Raw genomic sequence first — 9368 nt, forward strand, 5'->3', positions numbered from 1 at the left:
GCAAGTAAATTTCCAATATTTGTGTTCATGTAAAAAAAAATCTTTAAAAGAGAAGGATACTAAAAGATTGCATTTGAGACCACGTATCCAGTTTCTTTGTGGTTAGGGAGCAGGGTGGGTTGTTTACTAAACATTTCTAGTCAGAAATGGCCTTCAGAAGGTCCACAAAGTATGACCTCCTAGTTCCCAAAGGCGCCTCCCCCACCCCCCACCATGCTGCTGCTACTGCTGTCTGTTTGTGGCCCAGCACTGCAGCTGCAATCCTTTCATGGTCTCTCCAAACAGCTGCCTGACCGTCCCAGAGAGACTGCAAAGCCAAGACTTTGTACTTTGTGTCTCGTGGATGAGAGCTTTGTGTCCTCCAACCCAGCCAGGAGGTTTGTCTCGTCTCCAGTGTGGAATGGCAGCTTAGTATCCTAACATAAGCAATACAGCCAAAGTCAAGAAAACTCCCAATTACTGGCCATTGAAGTCCTACTATGTGTTGGCCCAGTATCCATGATCTTATTTTACCTTCACATGTAGAAGAAAGAACAGCCCAAGAAAATCACAGATCTTTTGAGGGACCTACCTAAAACCTCACTCATAGTAGGCAGTGGACGCACAATATGAACCCGCACCTGTTCAGCTCAGCCCTGTGTTCTTGACTCTTTCCCTGCACCCTCTAAAGAAGTTGATAGGCTCTATGCATCTGAAAGGCCTCAAGTGCTTAAGACTTTTTTTCTTTTCAAGTATCAAACATTTATTGAGCCCTTATTATAGGCCAAGCACCATTCTCAAATTGCCCCATGAGACGTGGGCTAAAGAGCATGAATTTTCTTCCTTTCCCTCCATCTCATCTTATCTGTTCAGTGCTGGAGTCCGGCTTGCAGACTAAGAAAGTGAAACAGTCTTTCATCTGCCTTCTCCAAATCCTCCACATGCACTAATAATTTTCACAGCACCCCAAGAAGTTACAAACTGTTCTCCCACTTTTCCAGATGGGGAAACTGAGATGAGAGGATGAGTCTGAGACCACACAGGAAGAAAAGCCCACAGCTTCCAGAAAGGGGCCTGGAATTGCACAATGAGGGGCCTCATGAGCTACTCTGTCCCACACACCCCCTCCCGTACACACTCAGCCCCCTCGTGCCACAGACTCTGAAGCCTGGGAGAACAGCAAGCAGGCGTTTTTACTTGCAACCCTGTAGAGAAGTGGACCTGCCTCTGTGAGGCAGCTGGGGCTCTTCTTGGACAGATTATAATCTGCAGAGCTGTATGAAGTACAGTTGAGCCTTCACCTAAGAACCTCCAGGAAAGTTGCAGAGTTAGGACCAGGAGAAGCCCCTTTTTCCTCCACCTCAGGGGAAAATGTAGACTTTCATACATGAGGTGCTTATTGGCAAAAGGGACTTCCAAAATCCAAATTTAGCCAAGCAAGTACTTTGCTCCAAGTCTTCAGACTCTAACCCCCTCCCGCTGCCACCAGAATTATGCCCAACCCCTCTACCCAGCCCCCACCATCTGTCTACTGTGCTGGCTCCTCAGATTTACCTCCCTCCACTGTGTCACACAGATGCTGCATTCCCAGCAGGACAAACAGCCCACGCACCTAAGCACCGGCTGCAGAGTGACCCAGTCTCTTCGCTGTGGCTATTCCCATCACAGGAATTTATAGCCTGCTTCAACTGAAGTAAGTGTCCTCAATCCTCACACTGATAAGTGGATAGTCCGTCAGCGTAGGAAACCATGCATAAGGCATCACCTTACCATCACCATTACAACCCAAAAGGATCACAGTCAGTGCTGTTGATGTTCCCTGGCCTTGCTCTCACTCACACATGCACACATCCATGCATACATGCTCTCTCCACTATTACTGTTACCCCATTTGCCTATCTCCCCACTGGACTAAGTCCTCCAGGGCAGGCACTAAGTTCAGTTCAACTTCTTTTGACCCATCAGCACCAGGTCCAGCACTGGTTCCGCTCAGTGAGTCTGCTAAATGGTTGGCTGAATAGTCTTTCTTTCATGAGTAGACAGAGATCAAGGACAGCTGCTCTGTAGTATTTCTCACAACTGCATGTGAATCTATAATTATCTCAAAAAACTCACATCAATATCTAGTATTTGATTTCATATGAATTTAAATTTATGTAATGAAGGGTGTCCCATACATTGGGACCTTACTATCCTACAAAGCCCTGACATGTTTTGCCTGAAGGAATGAGAAATTCCTACACCTAGAGTCATGACCTGAGTCCTGATCTCCAACCAAACCCTGACAGCTCTGAATCTGGCACTGTGCCCTCCTAGGAAGTGCGGTCAGTTTAAATCAAGCTTGCATTTTCCAATTTCCACTTCACTCAGTGTGACACTGTGTCTCATGTGAGGGCCATCCATGAAGGCTGGTGAGTTCTGTCCCTCCGGTCCTACCTGTCTCCACCTCTTCTCCTTCCCCACAGCCCATGATAGGTATTCTAATGGCACTATTGTTAATGTCTCAAAGGTTTCCAGAACACTGACTGTGCTGTGACAAGCACTGAGAAAAGTGATACACATTTCCTTTTCTTGAAACTTGTACAGGCTTCTCCAAATGGCTCCAAAAAAATGAATATCAATCCGTTTGTATATCTTACAAGATGCTATGGGAGAAGGAGAGAACGAGGGATAACCTAAGTCTGACAAAAGATGTCAGGGAAGACTCCCCAGGGAGAGACTCTTAGCACTAAGACTTAAAGGATGTGTCAGGACTAGGAAGACAATAAGGATGGGAAGTGTGCTTTAAGGAAAAGGATCAACAGCACAAAGGCCTGGTTCCACATGGCTGTTTCTAGAAACATGAGGATGTCAGTACAACTGGAGAATGAATTACAAGAGGGTCTGAGAGGAGGATGGAGGGAAAGGCAGGCATGGGCCAGGTTGTTCATGATTGGGGCACCTGTGTCAGAGCTTGGATTTCTAACTTGAAAGTAAGTGAAGGAGATGAATTAATAGTGTGACTCATGGATTAAAAAAAAGAAAAAAAGAACCTCTACCCAGGTTATCTGGAGATGTTAGCAAATCATCCTACGTGATCTCATAAACAGCTGAATTTTTGATTATTGTGGGTCACATGACTTCCCACTAACTCCATATGTTGCCAGGAAGATATTGCTTAACAGAATTGCTCTTCTGGATTGCTGGGGCATAAAAACGTAGGAGCCATAGGTGGATCGCTATGTCTCCTTAGCTATAAACTCTCTGGAGAGTAACAGGGTGACTCATGGTAAAAACATGAACATGCCATAGAGTGCTTTCTCAAGATTGCCATCATCGCCAAGAAAAGCCATATCCTAGTGGCACTCGGCCAGTGGATCCGGGCATCTGTTCAGCAGATGCTCTTCCCTCAGACTGGATGCAATTGGTTTCATTCCTTCCTAGATCACTCCCCCTTCCAGGCAATGTGGGTAGAAAAGAGGATACACCTGTGTTCACATCCCAGCTCCACCACTTTCCAACTGTTTGACCAGGGGCAAGGAACTCCATAGACTCAGTGTCCCTGTTTGTAACACAGAAATGATTACCCTTACCTCTGAGTGTTGTTAAACCATATAATACGTGGAAAGCATTAGAGATTCTAAGAACAAGTCAAATGTTATTATTGACAGCCAGATCCTGTTTACAGCCCAGATCTTGAAAAAGGTGAAGACTGAGGTGCAAAGAGAATGAGAGAATCAAGCTTTTCACCAGCCACCAGCTGTACATCATTTTAAAGCACGCAATGGCTGAGCCATGGAGAAGAAGCTAGCAAGCGGCTGGTCTCCTGGCATAAGCACCTGCCTTCCTCTGACTGTTGGCTCACTATGGGATGATGGGTCATCCCCTGGATGACACTCGATTATTGCCAAGGACCTTGCCAAAGAACCTGAGGTTGGAGGATTAAAGGGCAATCCTGGGAAGACAGTATTTGCACAAATCCAATTACAAGTCCAAGGTTCTAGTGCAGACACTTCAATGAGGGACAGAAGTAAATATCTCCCCAGAAGTGATTCTTCTGCCAAGTAAGACTCAAATGCGCTTTCTAGGGTTACAGAAAAGAATGGCCATCCTGAAGAGGACATATTTTTTCAGAATAAATATATATCAGCGTGTTTAGATTAGAACAGGGACAACTCCACATCCATCATCAAGCAGGGGACACAGGTAGCATTTTAGAGGGCACAACAGAAGAAAAACTGAGCTTCTGTAGAAATCAGATAATTAAGGTGAAGTGCTTCCAGAATCTTCTTTGAGTAAGCCATTAGGCAAACACTAAGCAGTGATTATGGTTAGTGATGAGGGTTCTAAAACAAGAAGCCCCCACTGCCTGGGGTAAGATAGCATGGGACACACCAAAGGACCCCTTTGAGACAAGTTGACATGGGATCAAAGCTAGAATCTCATGCACATCAGGCAAACTCTTGCTCCAGGAAGGTAGAGGACAGAACCTAACAGCAGTGCCTAAGGTGTAGCCCATGTCGCTCATCGACTCTATGTTTATTCAGGCACCTATACCAAGTTTGTTATCATTACCACAATCACTACCAAGTATGGACTCAGTCAGTCACACAGCCATTCTCAACAAGCCCTTCTGCCACCTTCACAAAATCCCAAGTCAGAGAGCTACTCCTCACAGAATCCCTTCCAAGTAGGTAATAGTTCCCCATTTTTGCAGATGGGCAAACTGAGATTTTATGTACTCTGATACATGTATATTTTCCATACAAGTTAGTTTACACATATGTCCCAAGGCTGTGATCGCCTTAGAATTCTGGTAAGACTTTATCATGGTCCTCCCTTGAGAATTGGGGGGAAGGGAAGGAATCCACATCAGACACAATTCATCACCTCAGCAATAATATAAAGTACATCTTCAAGGTTCACTGAGCCCAGAAGCATCCTGAGAACGGTGAAGACCATGATTCCCATGACAAGGAGAAGACCTGGGTCACTGGACTGAAAGATGTGTTCGATAACACATTGGACTCATTCTTTGTAGGAACAAGCCAGACAAGGGTTTTTCTTTTTGTCTTAACTGTTTTTTAATGAACTGATTTGTTAGCCACAGAGATATTTTCCACAGCACCACTTACCACAGTGCTGCCTGCCAAGAACAAGGTCAAAGACAAGGGTCTCTGGACTGCCACAGCATCCTGGAAGAGCAACGCAGTTACACTGCCTCCCTGTCTGGACGGATGAATTGCTTGTCTCCTCTTTCCTCTTCCTATACCACTAGCTCAATACATTTCACAGACACCTCCTTGTAAATAACTCTCCGGCCAACCAATAGGAAGTCACTCCTTCCTCTGTAGCCTCTTCCTGTCCATGCTGCCATGTTCGCATGTAGGTCTCTGAAAGACCATCCTAACAGGCACAGTGCTCATTCCAGTCATGCACTACACAAGGCTCCACTCATACCTATGACTGACCATATGTATGATGGTGGTTCCTTAAGAATACACTACCTATTAACATTGCAGCCATCTTACTTTGGATAAGTACACTCAACAATGGTCCTACAATGAAGACTCCTGATGACACATTTCTCTAAATGAATCCCATGGCTAAGTGACACATGACTTTACTTATCACCATCCCCCAGTACTCAGAAAATACCTGCTACATGAGATTGCTCAATAAAAGTCTGTTTAGTTAAACTCTACTCAAACATGTCTTGACCAAATGTATTTACCTTCATTTCTTATTTAACCTCAGCACTCATTGGACAAATTATCATCTTATTTTACAGATGAAAGAAAAATCTCCAAAGGGCACCTAGATTGAAGCATAAAGGACCACCGGAGCCTCTGGGAGCCAGGACTGCCCTTCCTTTGTTCTGGGGTTCTGTGTCACTCCTTCATCTTGAGCTAGGAAGAATATTTTCAAGGATATCAGCCATGTTGCCAGCCTGCACAGCTCTTCTGTAGTCAGTACTGGAGATTGACTTTTTTCTCTTTCAAATCAATGTCCAAAGGCCACTTACAGAGCAAACACAATGAACTCACTGGGTGAGCCAACCCTATGTGGGCCCATTCTGCCAAGTTATTGCTAGAATCAACTTCTTCATGGATGTTTAACACATTTTGCTATCAGATTCTTTGTAGACCCAATATAGTAAGAAGAAGGGAAACAAGTCTCTGAGGTCAGAATGGGATTCAGTCCTGGTTCTGCCATTGTTCTAGCTTTGTTATTGTAAGAAGATTGTTAAATTACCTATGGCCTTGATTTTTTTCTCATCTGTATAATGGGGCTAACAATGTCTATTTTTTAAGTTTCTGAGATAGAAGAAATAATAAGCCAGAAAAAGCATTTTGAATGTTTATATAGATGAGATAGATAGATGATAGATATATGATGGTAGAAGATAGATAGATAGATAGATAGATAGCAGAACATAATATTAAACTTATATCGTAGCCTGAAAAATTGAATATTAAGAGTGTCAGGAAAAGAACTTGGAGTGTAGCATAGATCATGGGTTTAATCCTCAGCAACACACACACACACACACACACACACACACACAATGTTTAGGAAAAAGAGTAATAATATTCCATAAACACTTTTCCTTTTTCTGAGAATCAAATAAATAACTTTCCTAATGACACCTAGCTAAATATTGACTGGGTGTCTGCAAATCAGGCACTTGCAAGGTGCCTGGCATGCACTTAACATTCAAGGAGCACTTGCAAACTAATTAACTAAATGAATAAAATGGGCCCTAAACAAGCAGGAGTATAATCCAGGAGTACACTTTCCTGGTCTTCATCAGGCAGTGCCATTTTTATTGCATCTTATTTGGATCAGGACTGTTACAAAAGTTTAGTGACCACAATGGGAATTTTCTCCATAGTCCTGGAAATTAACTTAACTAATTGTCTACAACTTTTTCAAGGAAAGGCAGGGCTAAGAACACAGAGACTTTAACAACTCCAAAGAGTATTCTTTAATAAGGAAGAGTGGATTTTCTTCTTGCCCTAACAATATTATAGAAATAGAATTCCAGTTGACAATAATTAGTGTCTCACCAGCTCTCATTTGTTTCAGTGCTATGGAATTAAGCTTAGTTCTATAAACAGAGTCATGATCAGTGGAAAGAACACTTGATGCAGAGTTAGGAGACATGGGTTCAAATTTCAGTTTCTATGAAGTCTAGGCATTAATGTGAGCCTCTTTGCTTCTGTTTCCTCATGTATAAAATGGAAATAATTATATTTGCCCCTCCCCACTATAGTAATGAAGATTAAGTGGGATTGTGTATGTTACAGTGCCTAGTTTGATGCTTAGCCATAGAAAGTGCTTAATAAATATTTATTCATTTGATGGGATGCATATGTAGTGTTTGGCACATTACAGATGCATAATCAGATGCTGTCCATTCAGCTCAACCCTAGCATTATACCTGCGCCCCAAGAAGGCCTTTAATGGGTGCTTCTTTACTCAATGGAATGCTTACCCAGTGACTGGCAGAGTAGTTGCTTAATGAACGCTCATTCATTTAGTGGAATCCTAGCATAGGGCATAGCACTTAGTCAACACCCGATAAATGTTGGTTGAATCCAAGTAGGGAAAACAGGACTTTACTCATTTAATGAGATTTTGCAATCCCATAAATATTGTATGTTGTTGCCAGTGGTTTACAAAGTGAATCAGCCATTGCTCAAATAGTCTCAGCTTGTGCTTGTTAACAAATTATTGTAAATTATTTTCCAAACATACAACATTCCATGAATGTGCCATGACAACCCTGGCAATGCTAAACACCCCCAGCACCCTAAACAAGCGGAAGGAGAGTGCAGTATATGAATTAATATAGACGTCGGAAAAGCATCTGTCTTCACAGACAAATGCAGCTGCTCAGTTCCTCCTATGTGTGTCCAGAGCTCAGCTTGACAACTGTTCTGACAGGATCCTAGGGACCATGGGCCCCAAGGAAAACTTCCCAAATGCAGGCAGAGATTGCCAAGAATTAGAATTACTTTACATAAATGAGAGTGTGTGCTTATATAGAACATCTTATTAAGGATTATCTGTGAAAATTTTGCTTTAAGTACTTGATCACAATAAAAGCAGTTGCCTCGAAAAGGGGAACTTTTCTTAGAATAATTTCTCCTTTCAGAATCCACATTATCTACTATGACCAGCAACCAAAGACTTTGAAGAAAGGAGACAGATGTGCCTTTAAAAGGCCTTTGTTTTCCCCAGTTAGTGAGAAGCCCAGGAGGGAGACACAAATGGTATGATTCTTCTATAAAGCAGGTAGGTGATGCATGTGAGTCCCCCAGCAGGGAAGATAGAGAAAAATCATTCCAGGCCTAAAAGGGAAAGTGACATTTGAGGTATGTTGAGGAGTCCAACACGGTTAGGACCAGGTGTAAGTGACCTAAGGATTAGTAGGGATGCTAAAGACATGGAGCCACGGTCTGGAGCTTAGACTTTACTCAGTGACTGGTACAGAATACTCTATTTATATCTCTTTGATAACATAACATTTATCTCTGTTTTATTTTAGATTTAGCTATTTTATTATTATTACTGTTTTCTCTAACTTCCTTCTTCTATCCTGTAAGTTCTTTGTGATCAGGATGTGTGTGTTTGTTTCCTTTATTAATATCTGTAATTTTAGTTTAATGCATTATTTGGATAAGTACAAATTACCTTCCACATAGACAAAAACCCTTCCAGAAGTTGACATCAATTGTCTATTTTCTAATCTTCCTTTATAGGCAGTCAATGAGACTGTTAGGAGTTAGGATAGGGGCTGAAGGCATAGCTCGAGTGGTACAGTGACTGCCTCGCAAGCATGAGGGAGGCCAAGTTCAAACTCCAGTGTCTCCAAAAAAAGAGAGAGAGTAAGTATAGGAAACATAAACCCCTCCAGGTGTTTTAAATAGAGAGCATTTAATCCAGGGAATGAAGCATTTTGATGGTCCTGGAAGGCTACAGGAGCCATTCTTGGGATGAGTTGTTCAGTGTACAACTCCAACTCTAAGATTTAGAGGTCAGGCTACTGCTTCTGACTTAAACCACTAAGGTCTCTTGTTCGCAAAAACTCAAAGACCATGTTCCATGCCATAATCTGAGTCAGTCCACAGGCACACGTGTGCCTGTGAGCTCACTTGGCAGAAGCAATGAGGTCAGGACTATGGCCTTCAACTCACTTCCAACATCCAAGTCTCTTGGAAGTTCATCTCATTGATGGAACCTAAATTGCTCCCAAAACTCCCACTTCAAGGGACTGAGGAAATGTAGTTTACAGCCTTCTTGGCTTTGTGGTAAAGAAAGACCCATTCTTATCACCCATACTCAGCACATCAAGAACAACTCTAATTACTGATTTATGATACAGACAATACATTCTCTTTTTT

This window comes from Castor canadensis, chromosome 13, assembly GCF_047511655.1.
Source record: "Castor canadensis chromosome 13, mCasCan1.hap1v2, whole genome shotgun sequence".
Lineage (NCBI taxonomy): Eukaryota > Metazoa > Chordata > Mammalia > Rodentia > Castoridae > Castor > Castor canadensis.